The sequence below is a fragment of the Amphiura filiformis genome, chromosome 1 (genome assembly GCF_039555335.1).
Source record: "Amphiura filiformis chromosome 1, Afil_fr2py, whole genome shotgun sequence".
In the NCBI taxonomy this organism is placed as follows: Eukaryota; Metazoa; Echinodermata; class Ophiuroidea; order Amphilepidida; family Amphiuridae; genus Amphiura; species Amphiura filiformis.
Genome location: NC_092628.1, coordinates 97,763,523 through 97,781,051, shown reverse-complemented (window position 1 = coordinate 97,781,051; position 17,529 = coordinate 97,763,523). Strand labels below are relative to the sequence as shown.

At 34.1% G+C, this 17,529-nt stretch overlaps 1 protein-coding gene across 2 annotated transcripts in view; it reads left to right on the top strand.

The window, feature by feature from the left end:
• Positions 1 to 325: 325 nt before the first annotated feature.
• Positions 326 to 17,529, top strand: part of LOC140159541 (neuronal acetylcholine receptor subunit alpha-3-like) — a 199,755-nt gene continuing 182,551 nt past the window's right edge. For both annotated transcript variants that reach the window (XM_072183043.1, XM_072183034.1), the window contains exon 1: positions 326 to 1,234. The gene's annotated coding sequence lies outside the window, so the exon portion shown is untranslated. The remainder of the gene's footprint in view (positions 1,235 to 17,529) is intronic.

Here is a 17,529-nt window from a genome sequence, read left to right as displayed (position 1 = left end):
TTTGAAGGTAAAATAAAATAGCATTATAACATTCTAAGACTGTAAACATGAGTTATTAAGGATTTTAGTGGGATTTTGGCCGCCATCTTGGATTCAGGTGAAAAATCAAGGTGGCCCGTGTGCTTTTTTTAAATCCTTGAACCCAAGCAACATATGTGCTAAGTATGGTTCTGGTAGGAAAATGTATTAGTTTTTTCCTGGGTGAACCTGTCTATAAATAGTGCTCATCTCTATAAAACGGTCTGTAGAGCGCCATCTCGTTACTTGTGCAAAATGTTGGCAATGTCGAAAGAGAGAAACAGACAGAGAGCGAGGGACAAGATACTGTTGTGCGAAGGATACACCTTATCATGTCAATCATGTTACTAGTGCTTAATACATAATGTTGTACACAATTGACAAGGATCGACCATGACAAGGCACTGCGATTATGATTGGCCAATTTGATCATGTTCTATCATGTGCTCTTTGTGATAGGTATTCAGGGGTAATCAATTGGCACAGTTTGCCATCGCATGTATAACATCGCCATCTCTAAAAGTAGTTATCCAGCGTAGATTGAGTAGAATACAACTATTTCAAAATACAGAGCCGACTAAAACAGCTAATAAATGCTAATTAATTATTGTTCGATTACTTCGATTAGTTAATGGGAACCCACGGTATCGCACATGTCATGTGTCAAACTTAACACTCAGCCAGCGTCACGATAATAACAGAGTATACTCATTTTTGTATTTTAGTGCAATCACGTGGCATATTATCGATATAGTTTACTCTTGAATACATATGCTACTTAAAAACACATCAACTTTTTTTTCGCGCGTAACACTGCCGGGTATACCATTTAATGCACAAAATGTACTTGGCTCTATCATTTTTCACTTGACAAAATTCAGCGAGAGGATATTAATAGATTATTAACTCAGTCACTTTTAAGCAATCTACCGACTCGGATCTTTTGGTATTTTACGGGAATATTCCTTCTCACTTTAGGATTGATTTGAAATGAATATCGTAGTAGGGTGGAATTAAGTAGCTATATCGTAGCGTGATCGCTTATCAGAAAAGAACAGATGATGCATGGGGATGAATGATCTCCTCGTCTCTCCGTGATTTCTTTACACAAATGGATGCTATTACTCCTGACGCTCTTAAATCCATTGGCTTATACCTTTGATAGACTGGCTACATCGTGGTTGACAACTGTGAGTTGTGTGACATATTTTTGTCGGTAAGTTTTATTTTACTTGTTTACTTTTACCAGAGGAAAAAGTGAATATTTATTTGCAATACCACCATGACCACTTCTGTTAGCACCATAGTTGGGTAAAATTTTACCCGACAAGTTAAAACTTTTGAACACACCCCTACCAATGCTTACAGCACTTGTTGGTTACAAATTGTAACCAACAATTGGTATGGTTTACCTGGTAATCCGTGTTGTTTAAAATTTAACATGTGTTCGAACAGTGATATAGCAGAATATTTCATTGTTGAAAGTGATTCGTTTAAACAGAATAGATGAAACATTAGATTTTGTAGAAACGTTACTAAACCATCCAAAATACACGCTGTATCAAAATGATTGGTAATGGTGTGTTCTGTTCCAAATGTAACATATTATCCTCTTGCATTAACGAAACAATGCATAGTTTTATGACCATTTTAACATTTTGATTACGTTGATCGCACCATTTTGATTTAGGATTGTATATTTTATTATATTGTATCCGTTTTAATGCTCTTCACCAAAAATTTATTTAGTTGTCAAACATTACAAATATTTTACCAAAAGTTTTTACAAATAATCATTTCATTATTTGTATATCTCACGGTTAAGTAAGTTTTGATTCAGGGGACACATAGGATAACGATACCATTTAAGGTTATAGCCTACCGTAAAAATTCAATAGTTAGCATAATGTGCTTACTATTGAGCGCTTTTAAAACATGCATACATGAAGAGCTCCATCCACAAAATTGTAAAGGGTTCTGAGCAAATCATCGATACACATAGTTATATACGAACAAATAACCCTGCAAATGTGTGTCTCAACGGTGACATCCCGCTATCTCTAAGGTCCGCTATCTCTAAGGTTCGCTATCTCTAAGGTTCGCTATCACTAACGTGTAAAGTCTATGGAGATCAGTATCCCGCTATCTCTAATAGAGAAAAGGGTTCGCTATACCTAAAAAAAGGTCCGCTACTTCTAAGGTTCGATATCACTAATTTAGAATAAGGTTCGGTAGTTCTAAGGTTCGATATCACTAATTTTAAACAAGGTTCGCTATCACTAATTTAAAATAAGGTTCGCTATCACTAAATTTGAATAAGGTCCGCTATCACTAATTTATTAAAGGTTCGCTATCTCTAAGGTTCGTTATCACTAATTGAAATAAAGGTCCGCTATACCTAAGGTTCGCTATCACTAATTTTGTTTAGGGTTCGCTATCCCTAATTAATTAAGGTTCGCTATCTCTAAGGTTCGCTATCACTAATTTTTATTAGGGTGCGCTATACCTAAGGTTCGTTATCACTAATCTTAAATAAGGTCCAATATCTCTATTTTTAAATAAGGTCCGCTATCTCTAATTTTAAAAAAGGTCCGCTATCTCTAATTTTAAAAAAAGGTCCGCTATCTCTAATTTTAAATAAGGTCCGATATCTCTCATTTCAAATAAGGTCCGCTATCTATACCTTATTTAAAATTAGAGATAGCGAACCTTATTTAAAATTAGAGGTAGCGAACCTTATTTAAAATTAGAGATAGCGAACCTTATTTAAAATTAGAGATAGCGAACCTTAGGAATACCGAACCTTTTTCAAAATTGGTGATATCGAACCTTAGGTATAGTGGACCTTTTTCGTAATTAGTGATAACGAACCTTAGGGATAGCGAACCTTAGAGATAGCGGTCCTTAGAGATAGCGAACCGTAACCGTCTCAACCCCATTAGCTCAGTTGGTAAAGCGCCGGACTTTGGTACAGTTTCATGTTTTCAAAAGCACTCGATAGTAAGCACATATGCTAACTATCGAGTTTTTACGGTATACCACTAATGTGCCTGTATTATGCACGAAAATACGACGACGCACTATTTTGTTAATAATAGGCCATCAGAAAAAGTTATATGGTATAAAATTGTATTTTGGGTTTTAATGCATGAAATGGTATGTTTTTTACTAAATATGTTTTAAATATTACCAACATTCACCTGCACGGCATCGGTGTTTAGTAAAGCGCACTGCCATTTCAAGGTTCAGTGCGCTAAAACAAGAAAAGGCTATCATTTGCGGAGGTTTTGGGCTTTTGGCATATAAATCAGTTAGTTTCATCTGGTATTGTTGTCTTTTAACTGAGAGTTTCGAATAGGAGAAAGTTCCAAACCAGAAGATGAAGACTAAAATCGAAGAAAAAACAGATAAGTAAATGACCCCATCAATCTTCACATGTTATTGTCATAACAGTTATGAAAACAAACAGTAAAGAAAATATAGAAAAAAACACACGAAATAAATTAAAATATATCTCAGTAGTGTCGCATATAATTATGCTAATCTAGTCAGAACACGGTCCCCTTAAACACCAATATGCGAAATCATACTTCACTTGAGAACAATGTGTGATTGAGATTGATGAGCTATAATGCCGTTGGAAATGCGACCATTATTTTTCGTTCATAATGTATTTTTTTGAAATGGTCGTATTTCCTAATCAACAATGTCATATAAAATATTTGAGCCAATCGTTACACGGTTTCAAGGTGGTGGTTGATAGCTGTTAATGCAGCTAGCAAACAATTTGACCGTGGAAAATAGAATATCTTTAAATACTATAAACTCTATCAATAACAGCATCAAATTTCATTGACTTAAGGCTAATGGTTGCGCAGATCACTGCAAAATAATTATCAATAATCGAAAATCAATAATGGATTTTGCCATATTTCTCCATCTGTTGAATACATTTTCCCTTGATATAAGAGGAGATGGGACATGATTAATATATGAATACGACCTAATTCATTATATATGGTAAAACATGGTAAAGTACAATATGATTGAAATAATTGGTTAGTATTTTGCCATAAAGCTCAAACATAGCACAGCAGTGATATGAAATCATAGACAAACGCTATCGTAAATTACCTATGATTTAGATTTAAATAAGTGCTAGTATTAAAGATCTATAATGTTTTTATATGTGGGGAAGGGTTGTGTGAGTATATGTTTGCCGGCAAACGTGGACCGTTTTTTTTTATAAAACTTAACATTCCAATTTTGTGGACATTACTGCAACTTGTACCGTCCCCGTTTAGCTGAGATGGGCAATGGACTGCAAACAGCGTCAAAATGCATTTGAGAATGTGTCCCATATGTGACCGTCCACCACAAAGCAGCCGTAAAGTCGGCCCGGTCAATTTAGTTTTATTTCGTGTTTAGAAAATATATATCATCAGCTTTAAAATGGTATATAATTTGACTTCAAGCGATATCCAGAAGCGGAGTTGTGGTTTGTTGAACTTTGCTCCTTCAACAAAGTGGTACCTTATTCAGTTCTACATGTGTTTCATTTTCCACATTGCTGATAATAAATATCAAACAGTCATAATTGGCGGTCATTTCAAATCACCCACCAAGTCAACGACGTTCAGGAATGTCCTCTCATTTTTAATTGTTGGTTATACATACTTAGACAAAATACAATGGTTTGTAACCAACCACTTGAACAGGATTTAGCCAAAACAAACAAAGACTAGAGCTAGACATTCTATAGACATAGGTAGAAGCTTATTATCCTCTTCAACAATAGGATTATTGATTGGTTTAAAATGTGTTTGACTGGCACTAGCAAAATGAGATACATGTAGCACCAACTTTAGATACCTATGAGTACGACCTTCATGCAAATTTTTCACTGTAACTCAGAATACAATTGGCCGACTTTACGGCTGGTTTGTGCTGTGTTTGTTAATGCAGATAGGAACCCACTGAGCATACAGTGTACATTTAAACGTTTGTAATAAAGACCAACATTGAGATCAATCTTTATTATAAAAGAGTTGCCGGCAAATGCTAAGTTTACATTAAAAACAAGCACGGTATGGGATTTCAAAAATAGTGTTGTCTCAGCATGACGAGAAGGAGTTGAAATCGTATCATATGGCTTCATATATCTGGCCAAAATAAATGCACAATTCATCCCCTTACTAGCGATCCATATTTCATTGACCACCACTTGTAACATTGGATTGTTGCGCTGTATAAATTTGATCAAACCAATGTGGAAAAATCAATGATATAAAATCAGCTGCTGTATTAATGGAATTGTAAGGCGATGGCAGTGAATCTTACAATAACGATAGTTGATTGCTGGTATCGAGTTAGAAATTGAAATGATAAACCATATACAAAGAAACAGAAATGAAATGAAAATAAGACATACTGGAGAAATGTTTAGAAAGCGGTTTGACTATAATAGCAGGTATAGTTTGCGGTAGATACTGTGCGTCTCTATGTATAGATATTGGCAGGACACATGGGACTCCATTTTGACATATTCTATGATTACGAAGACAGTGCAATATTGTGGGCTGTAATTGTTTTGAAATCCCTAGTTTAATTTTGACTAAATAAAAACTAAAGGGTTGTTCTCTGTTGGGAAGAGGAGAGGGAAGGAAGAGTTAAGATGAGATCAAGTTTGCTTACTAAGCTGCATGTGTTTTCATCGTTAATACCGGGTATAAAAGATGGGTACCGAGGACGGGTATCGTTCAGTACAACGAGTATCTCAACAAATGTTACAATCCAAAGAAAACATATTGAAATATAAGGGATTTCTTACCCAACTCATATATCAGTAGAAAGCTGAACAACACAATGAGAGATATGGTGATTTATGTAATGTAGAGTAAACCAGTTGGTCCACTTTTTCCCAGTCCTTAGTATGATCTGATCAATACCTATTGAATTGCTTACGGCTTATATGGTGAATATTGGTATGTCCCTGTTACTTTAAAACAAAAGCTGTAAATCGCACAGAAAATATTTGGCGGACATCATGTTACGTACCAAAGAAACAATATGCTTTTGATACCACCTTTCTCCTAATGGGAAAAACTATTAAAGTGACTGTCACTTAAAAACAAAAGCTGTAAATCACACAGTAACAAATCCTGATTTGGCGGACATCATGTTACACGCCACCAAAGAAAAAAATATGCTTTCGTTACCCCTTTTCTCCTAATGGGAAAAAAACTACTTTAAATTGTAACTTCAGCAGTATTTAAACAGTATCATCCTTATTTTGTATGCTATTTTATATACAAAATTATTTCGTATAAAATTCTATGCAATTGCAAGTAACAACTGAGAAGAAAAAGAACCTTGAAAACAAAGCATTTCCTAACACTGACCCAGAGTAAAGTATATGTAACCAGGGCAATAGTGATTTTGTCTTTTCTAAAGCTGAGTTTATAGTTGAATCGCTGGTGAAAAGTTATTAATTTGTAACCAATCAGGTGGGTGTTACGTCTTATGTCGTAAACTACCATTAATTTTATTGGTCAAAGCGAACAACACTTACCAGTATCGATTGAACTATAGAATCTACTAAATGCTTAAAACATAGGTGCTTAACTCGTCTTCAAGATGCTTTTCGTCTCTGTCCATAATGTATATAGACACTTGTCAGATACAGCCGGTTAAAACTGCGTCAAGATTATCTATACTTATAAGCTCCATATTCACTGCCGATGATGACACTGTCAGCAATTGAAGGCTTTACATAAACAATCTAAAATGCACCATGAAATTGAGTCGTTAAAAGCGCGTCTAATTGGCATATCTATATATACGAATATCAGTGAAAGGAACACCATGTGAGGGATGCAATAATGCTGTTTGCTTAAGGTTAGTCTTAACCCTGGAATTAGACTTTTAGGCCTCATAACGAAGACGATGGCTGGGGAATAAGAAGCAACGTCACAGGACATATTCAGAAAATAACAGTAAAAACTACGTTTAAGAGAGAAACACAAAACGCAGATAACATAAATAGAGGCTAACGAAAAATGTAATATTTCTATATAATAAAATACACCTGATCAAATACTACTTCAATAAAACGGAAATAATAAACCTTCTCTCATGATATATAGAATAATTGAAAACTTGTAATATGAATAATGTATCATCCAGGTGCAGTATAAGTACCTAGGCGCATCTAAGTAATTGTAATTCAAAACACTGGGGATGTACATTGTGGTTGTCACTGATCCTTTTGAAGATGATAATGTTTTTCTTTTTGTTACTTTTTCCATGTTCAGCAGTTCAGTCGCTTATCATAGTTGTGGCGAATTCTTTTTCTTCCTTGCCTTATTTTTCTTTTTAATAACATTATTGTTTTAGAGATAATATAGTGACGAATATTTTCATGTTAAACAAAGATTAATATTTAGCTGAGAGTATTAATGGAAGTCAAGTAGATCTCCATGGCAACTGCGGCAGAAACATAGATATTCAAAATCAAATCCTCCGAAGATCATAATAATCAGCAATTTCGCACCGTCGCAAATTATTTATAGCCAACACAGTTACCGATGTTATAACGCTTTGTAGAGTTATGTTGTTGTAAATTTAATGCAATACCCGGTGCATGGAAACTTTATTTTTTTTATCAAGATATACATTAACCGCTTTTCCATTTTTACCCTAGTTTGTTTTAAAAATGCATTCGGCAGGCATTGTTGGAATCATTATATGGTGTCTGTATGCCTCTGTGACGTGACACGCAATAAAAATAGTTACCGTAAGAAAACATCTTAATAAGTTTGTACAATAGGCCTATCTACGCAATGAGCTGACGAATCATGTAATTTCACGCTAATTTTTTTTAAATTTACCTCATATGGGTTTGGAATATGGGTCTTTGACTATTTTGACTTATTGTTGTGTCAATTTGTTATTTTGAAATTTCCTAGGTGAACCCATAACAGGGCATTCCCAATTGGAGCATATACAAACATCTTCAACTCTACAGGGTATACCCACTAGAGATCTTTACTTAAATGGACAATCAATAATCTCCATATAGGTTGTTCCTAAACTCATATTTGACATTAGTGACAATACCTCTGTAACCATTACACTAACACTTGCAATAACGCTGCAAAAATGAGCTTAAGCATGGTCCCAAGATTACCACAAATCATTGGGTGGCATATTTGGACATATAATTATTATGAGTACACGCTTTAGTATTGGGTTGGAAAATACATTATCGCTAAAATGAGCACACGGGATGGTCCCACGATTAGCACAAGTCATTGCATGGCATATTTGGACATTACACGCTTTAGTATTGGGTTGGTAACAAAAACATTCTCTCACAAAATAAGCTTAAGGTATAATGGTCCCGAGTTTACCACAAGTTTATTGGGGGCATATTTGGACATGTTTTGATTCCACGCTTTAGTATTGGGCTGGTAAAAACATTCTCTCTTTAATGAGCTCAAGGATTGCGAGCAAAATCATTTGTTGGTATATTTTGACATGTTGTGATTTCACGCAGTAGTATGGTATGCTTTAGATTCATCTTGAAAGTAAATATGTGACCATCCAGCACAACTGAGCCCCTGAAGTCGCCAATCAGCATTTTGAGATATTCAACCAAAATATTCTGCTTGAAATTAGCTTTAAAATGATGTATATCATGTCTATAGTACTTGACATTTAAGTAGTGAAAATCAATAAAACAGTCAATAAATCCTTTGTTTTCTATTGTTTATTGTTAAGTTCAATGGAGCATATCTCAATAGTGGCACTGGCAACATCCGGGCTCAGTTGTGGAGGATGGTCACATATTATGTTTTGTTGTTGGTGGTGTCTTGCTCTAGATATTCTTCTCGTTAATTACAGGCACTGAATTCGGAATTGAACAAGTTACTATACTACACATCGGCTTTCCGATGCACAAGATACAGTGCGCTATTTCAGTCATATTTTGAGTGCAAATCAATCATTTTTGACGCAATTTATCTACTTTACACGAAGCAACCCATTGTGTACTGATCGTCACGGGTTCTTTAAGTTTTTCAATTTGTTACATTGTTTATCCCTTTTTTTTTCATTTGTTAAGTACAGCATTCACAATGTTATATCACCGTCAAACTCTAAAGCTCTTCATACAGTGTGTGTGAAAAGTGCCCAAAGTGCTTTTTATTACGTTGGTGCCCAACAAGATGGTTCCTATGATACGCTACCACTTCAATACTGGACATCAACTTTCCCAATGGATTTTGAAAATGAACCTCAAACATATCTGTAAACAATTTATCATGCTTATTTTTTTGCCCGTCGTCGGCCAAAAGGTACAATTATAGTAATTGAACATTATGATCTTAAATTTAATTCTAAACGGGTTTATTGTGTTCAGATGTTGATGTTGAGATCTGTCACAATTTAATCATTTTATTTCGTTTTAGTGCCCTGGACTTGTACAATGCTGGTTGGAAGCTTTTGGTATTTGCTCTTAAAGAACAAAAACATAATTATAGTGGTTATACATAAATCTCCTTAGCATTTTTCTTGTGTTGCAAACAAACCCAACGATTCCTACATTTGTAATTCTCTCTTATTTATTGTGTGGTTTAATTATCATTTTAATATGATTAATTATTCGTGTATATACACTTTTAAACATAAATAATGGTTCACAAATTATACGAGGGTCGGTCAGTATAATGAAAGTACACTTGGGACCCCATGTATGGATTATTTTCATGGCATTTGCCTATGATCACATAAACACCTCGGTCTTTCAAACTACACATGTAAAAATGATATCACACACTTGAATACGTAACATTTAACAGCATTAGCATAAAATCAATGGTCTGCAGTCACTGGCTGAAAATGAGTCAATTTATCAAGGGAATAAAGAAGCTAAAATGAGATATTGTTGTATATCTTAGATTTTCTCGGGAATTAAAGAATGACGAGTGCTGCCGTTTTGATTAAACATAAACGTAAAACCAACTTTGTCGAGATAATCCATAAAAAATCACGTAAGTTATTAAATTCCTATTTACATAGCATTTTGTAATATATTCAGCCCTATTTACATGACATTTTGCATTTTTCATACATTTCCAGTATGTTGTATCGGTCATCCAACATACGCATACTCAGATTGTTGTTTGATTTGCATCAGTTATCATCGTACTTAGTACCAGCTCTCACACGTGACCACTTCCTTTGTTCATTTTGGAGATAATTAATTAATCAGTGTTATTTTGTAATAGTGTTATTTGTAATAACTTTTTTCATTTTCGACATTTTTGCAGAATAATGTTCTTCAAGTCATAAAGTTGTCGTTCAAAGAGTTTAATGGCAAGTCTCATATTTTACCAAAGGCAGACCCAGGACCTAGTGTTTATTTCTGTCCAAAACTAGACATATGCACCGTGTACTTTTACTGTTTTCAGATGTTCTAAACACGTGCCTTCGCTGTAATTTAAAAGACCCGCTTTTTGCCTGATTTGGCAGTGTCGCTAGTTTATCGAATTTATGCTAATGCTATTACGTAATCAAGTATTTGGTATCATTAACACATATGTGACCGACCTCGTATATGGTACACAAAATATAAATAGGTACCTTGCTAAATACTGTTAAATATCATTTAACCATAAGGGAGGGTGTCATCTATTGAAACCAATCTAAACAACAAAATGGCAGGGTTAAATTCATAATAAAATTATTGTTTTAAATAATGTGACTAATACTAATACGTCTTTTTTGACGCTATATGCCTCGTCATTGCTTTTTTCCCTAATTGATTGTATGTCGATTTGGGGAGTTTTCAACAAATTAGCACAATTGTTCAGAGTCTTCAGAGCTATTAATGTACATTATGGGACACAATATTCACGATCTAGCAAATTAAGACGAGAGCGTTTAAGAAGCTATTGTTTTGCTCTGCATTAGTAAGTCAGAGAAATTTTGGCAATTCCAGTTGAAATTCTTTCACCCCTATGGAAGATTATGTTATTAATCTCCCACACATTGATTAAAATGTAGTTACCCATTCAGGTAATCCCATTTGTGACCATCCACGACGAACCCAGTGTAAAGTCGCCAGTACACATTCAGAGATATGGAGCAATAAACCAAATAAAATTCAATAGAAAACTATTTCAAAGCAGAATATTGAATTTTAAGTACCAAGTTTACAAGCGATTGTGAGATGTGATATATCAATTTAAAGCTTGTTTTATGAGGATTTTAGCCAATTCAAAATCTAAGATACTCAAATGTGCAACTTAAACTGGCTTTGTCGTGGACGGTCACATTTGTAATTCACACTCCCTGTGTCTTCATGTCTTCTATAGGGGGTGTATAGATTTCAAATTCGTTAAAGTGATGCCTTATGTCCTCTTTATTCAATTTGGAAAATAAGATAATGGACGGTAGGTTGATTAGTAGCACACCGTACCCTGTTCCAGCAGTGCTATAATTTCCCATATTTAAATTGTACAATGCAATATGAACTGCATTGTGTCTTTTTAAGAGAACTTTCAACACTTTCAATTATAGCAGTAAGTGACAACAGATATGTGACATACTTGACCGATAACAGATTGTTGAGACAGATTGATGTTGTAAACATAGGTGGGTGTAAAACCAATACCCAATATTTTGGATTTGCAAAGGCAACTATACTCTGACCTTCACCTCACATACAAAAAGTAAACCAGATCATAGTAGACCACCTTTTAATTATAGTAGTGACAAGAGATATGTACCATATTTGACAGATGTTTGAAACATCTTAATGTGAGAGACCTAGTTGGTTAAAGCTAAGATACTCTTTTAAAATAGTTTGGATTTTGAAGAAAAAAAGGAAAGAAAGTAGGAAGGAAAGAATAACATTTTTGAAAACATTTAAAAATATTGTTGTAGTGTGTTTTCATACAAAACGTTTTAAAACGTTATCATGACCTTTATATAACCCGACATTTTAATGTTATCAAAACGTTTGTACCTAAACCAAACGCCAGAATATAACTTATTTAAAACGTTTTTAAAGCGTTTTTGTGTTTGCTGGGAAAGAATGTAAAAAAGAAAGAAAAACAAAGAAGTAATGAAAGAAAGGAAAGAAGGAAAATAAGAATGAAAAATGAAAGAAAAAACAAAGAAAAGAAAGAATGAAAGGAAGGAAGGAAGAAGAAAAGAAAGAACGAAAGAAAGAAAACAGAAAGGAAGGATGAAGGAAAAGAAAGAAAGAAATGCATAGGAAGAAGGAAATAAAGAATGAAAGTAAGAAAAAAAAATAGGAAAGAAAATAAGGAAGAAAGTGAGGAAGAATTAAAGAAAGCAAGGCAAAAATGTATAGGAGAAAATAAATTAAGGTTGTCACACAACAAACTGTCAAACTATAAACATGATAAATCTGGACACATACAATGACCATCTACTTTGCTCAATAAATTATACCATATATGATCATACCCAGTTACCTGCCATGACCCTACGATAAGGATAATGAACTGAGTGCAATGCATTCGTCAAGATAATCGCACGTGCCGTGGAGTTATTGCATTTAGCTCGAGAGCCGATAGGCTCAAGAGCTAAATGCAATAACTCCATGTCAAGTGCAATTATCTTGACGAATGTATTTGCACGAGTACATTATCCATCATACACTTTGAGTGTAGGCCTATTAAAACAATAGGCAATATCAATTGCTGCATTCATTATATTAGTTTTAATATTAGGGAAAATATCTTACATTTTAAAAACACCGTCAGGACATTGACCAGCTACGTAGCATTTAACTGGTAAAGAAAATCAATCCCGTATAAGTTAGCTATCAATGGTATCGATTGCGCCATACGTCATACTTTAGTAACTTATTCACGCATGGTTTGTAACCAATTGACTTTATGTTGTGATCATTTAATATCATGGTTTCGAACACAGAAAGCACTGAACCAGTTGGAAACGATCGATTTAGATGTCCGACTAGTACTACGGTGAATATCAACTGGACTTATAGCTCTATAATTTGAACTTTAAAATCTACTTATATTAAAACACACGACATTGGGATTTAACAATTTGTTCAGTATTATCATAGGCCTTCAAACACATGTGTTTGAAGGCCTATGGTATTATAAAGCATGATAATGATATTATGCGCTAGTGTGTGTTTCCCGGGCCCGGCTATGTTATTTTAGATATAGGCCTACATGTATTTCATTTGTAAAATGCTGAATATTTTGCAATGGTGTCATCTTGTATAATTATGATTCACCTGTTTTTGGCCATTTTTAATTAATAGAATCTCGATTATTCTCTTTTGATGTTTGATTTATTTGAGGTCATTAATCATAATTTATGACAATGATCTGCCCTTTGCACGAGCGATTGCCGAATAGGGTGCAACTCTACTAGTCCTTATTACAAGACTGCCCTACCCCAACCCTAAACCCTAACCCTAAACTCCGTAAACGAGGACTGGACTCAAGTCTAACGAGTTGCACCCTATTCGGTAATTGTACCCTATTATAGAACACTGTTTGTAACTATACCATTTTAACACCACAGAATGTATATTCGTACTTTTTGATGGTATATATATCGAACAGACAATTATATAGTTATGTGACCTCTGTGTCGAAAGCGTCACCTAACTCTACTATATGGTTATGTGAAAGTAGTATTTCTAGTATTTGAGCGTGCACGTATTATCTAGAATCTATTGTTTAGCGTGCAGGTTTTAGATAATGCATTGTTTAGCGTGCAGGTTTATATAATTTGGGCTGTGAAGGGTAGTTCGCGAAAATAATGCACGGGAGAAGAATACATAACGATGAATAGAAACGGGCACTAGAAGTGTATATGTAGATAACCTCTTAGGCAAAGGAATTGTTGTTGACAGGTTTATAGAGAAACAAGTTGGAGTTGATGACAAGTTTGAGACCAAGACAGATGGCCATAAGAGGACACCTCATACTTAAAAGAGCATTTTGGTGGGTGCTACTAGTTTGTAAGAATATTCGCGGCTCACGCCGCTCATACTCTTACTACTACTAAGATGCTAGGTTCTGTGTTGACATTGGTAATGTTCACCAAGATGAAATCACTATTTAATTGAATATAATAACTATGTGTGAAATTGATAAGAGTTTCAGGTAGTCCATGTGATGCTTTCCCGTGTTATTTTTTTCTTGTAATTCACAATATCATTGCATGGTGAAAAGTAACTGAGACTCTACCAGTTGTCTACCTAGGATCATTACTCTAAGAAAATATTACTTGAAAATATTTTTTTTCTTTTGAAGGATTCGTGTCATCTTATTTGAATGTCATACGTCGTGTAGGTGTGAATTCGTAATGAAGTAGTAATGATATTGATGAAAATGTAAGGCAAGCGCAAACATCTCTGTGAAACAAAAAAAACCAGATGTTTGAAGTCAGGGAATCCTTTGATAACGATTTAGAAATGTTGAAGTAAGCCGAAGTAGCACAATACGGAGTTATTCATTCACAGGCGGAATATACGAAGAAAATGCTGTTTAACCTATTTTTTGTGAATCATAAAGACGAATGACTGAGACATGTGGAAGGGGTAAGAGATAAATAATTATGCATAGATTATTTTGAAGTGTGATTTCAAAACCTTTCAATAATTATGCATTGTTCTTGCGTTAATGTGTATATACCACTTGGTTTTTGCCTTATGTATGTGTGTTGTGCGAATGTTAAAACGTGGGTCATTATTATAAGCTAAAATCACCATTTAATTGAATTAGTGTGTATTAAATCGGTAGCTGTTTCAGGTACTCCATGTGATGGTTGAGTTTAAGGAGTCGAGTTAACTTAGTTGAATGTCATATATACATTCAATGGCGTCGTTATAAAAGTGCTTAGGGTGTGTAAGAGTGTGGGTGGATGTGCCCTGTTTAAAGGCTTGAACAGGTGTACTGAACACGGTGCTCAGTTGTTTAAAATATTCAAACAACCTGTTGATATTATTGTTGTTCAGTTCATCCGTTAAACAGAGTTGTGTAACACTTTTAAATAGCGTTTTAACATATCGACCAATGTGTTGTCGTTGGTACCATTGCCTTGCATTCCTTACCTTAACGCGTTTTAAACTGTTTTAAAGTGCTTTGAACATGACTCTTTGTTTCATGTTCGCTTCAAGGTTTCACCATTCACCACCAATCTTATTAACCATTAAACAAAACGATCTACTCAGAATGTTCTCACTGCTCTCTAATCATCCATAATGATTAAACTACCAATTGATACTTATGTAGGCCAGTGCCAAGTGTAACGACGAACTGCTATGGAATTCATTGGGTTATCACTAACAAGGAATCCATACATTCCAAACCAACGCTGGTTATACTTTTGTAAGGTAATCAATATGTATTTATTTTTAACAAGGTTAAGGATTTTTTAATAGAAAAACACATGTTTAGGTATATTTTATCCGCAACAGGTGTAGTACGCGGTTTAGTATTGAAACGCAATATATTCATTTATGACTATGTTATTTATTTATGGAGATATTTTGTTGCGTTATGTATAACAAAGCATAACCTTTTAATTCAGAATTATCTGCCATTAGCCTATTTAATTTTATATTGAAACTATCGGCAAATTTACCGAAGCACACTAATACATGAATTATGTAATCTTATAAAGAACCTATTTTCTATGGAAAGTATGATTTAATAATTGCGATTTGCAAAAACGTGCTTTGTGTACGTGATCTCAACAATAGGAAGATGTGATTGTTTGCTAAATACATCCCGGGAATACATCCCAACAAAAGGTGGGTGAAATGGCTCTTTTTTATGAACAGAATTATATGTGTAACATTGTATTAAAACAATTATCATAATGCTTGATATAATAGTGCTCCTAAAAAGTTTTGTAAAACCATATTGGATATGTTGGATAATAGGCAAATGATCTTCAAATACATCGTGGAATCATTTTCTAGATCACATTATTTTGTCTCATTACTAGAGTCAAATTTAACATCCGAGATATGTTTCGTGAAGATAGTGTGATGTGAACATGTTGTAGAACAATTATGTATTACATACTACTTTAAATACGTCAAAACCACTGGTCAAAACAATATTTGGAAACAATAATGTTTTAAACGTAAGATTGAAAAGCAAAATATGACAGAAGCTCTCACCCATCTTTGAATTCAGTGTATTCTAATGAAAACTTTACCAAGAAAATGGACAAATACTAAGTGTGAGCCAGAGGTCTGTGGGGAGACTGTTTTCTTGACTCTGTGACCTATCCTGGTCCGCATGTATGGTAAAACATACTAGTGCGTGGGATACACTGCACAGTCAGATCTGATGACGTCACAGATTTGAGCTCAACACAGAGGCTAAGTTCGACTGGAACGCAGTTTTTCAAGCTAAAACAAACCATACTTCTACTTATTCAATAGGAATGAGGTTTATATTATAAGCTGGAGAATTTCAATGGCATATCAATGCAGTTTACCCCAAATTTGTACGACCTTTGGTTTTCATATACCAAATTGAGATAACTGTCCGACCCAGATATTTTGAGGCCAAAGGGGAAATTCTCCATTGAGAAGTTGTCAGACATGAACTGTTCTAGTTAAAAAAAACCATATATTTTGTGAAGCTATGTAAATCACTTGAAGTTCATTGACTATGTGAAAAAAGTTCTTTTCAATAGCGTTTGCCCCATGTTGATACTATGAGTAGATCCAAAGTTATGAGCTATGGAAGTAAAAACAGAGAGGGTTTGACACATGCTTTAGTGGCCGTGTAGTAGTGTGCAGAGCAGATGTCGCGAAGTTTTCATTATACTTGTATGTTTATTTTGTTGTATTTTGTATTTGTACTGAGAATCCCCCCCGCAGAATGGTGTTTGCACTCAATTTAAGGTAATTGAATAAGTAATATAAATGAAGAAATAATTAATTAATTAATTAATCAATTAATTAATCAATTTATTAATAAATGTATTTATTTATTTGTTTGTTTATTTCTTTCTATATAAATAAATAAATAAATAAATAAATAAAAAAATAAATAAAAAATAAATAAATAAATAAATAAATAAATAAATAAAAAATAAATAAATAAAAAAATGAATAAATAAACAAAAATAAAAAAAATAAAAAAATAAATAAAACTATGAAATTATTATAATCTGATCTACTGGACTTACGTTTTGATGAGTGGCAATATTTCACATCCTATCTCGGATGCATCATCAGGCCAACTGATGTTAAAGCGGCAAAAGTTCGTTGACCTGTGAAGAGGATGTTACGTCACAAGTCGAAGATGAGCCAAACCTCTGAGGGATCTTCTTTATCGCTGAACAATAGGCCCCTGGCAAATTGTGTCGTAGCCCGCCTCCCTTATTAAGTGAAGGCTCCTCCCGTTTAAGTCCAGTAGATCAGATTATAATAATTTCATAGTTATTTATACCTGGATGAATGATAAT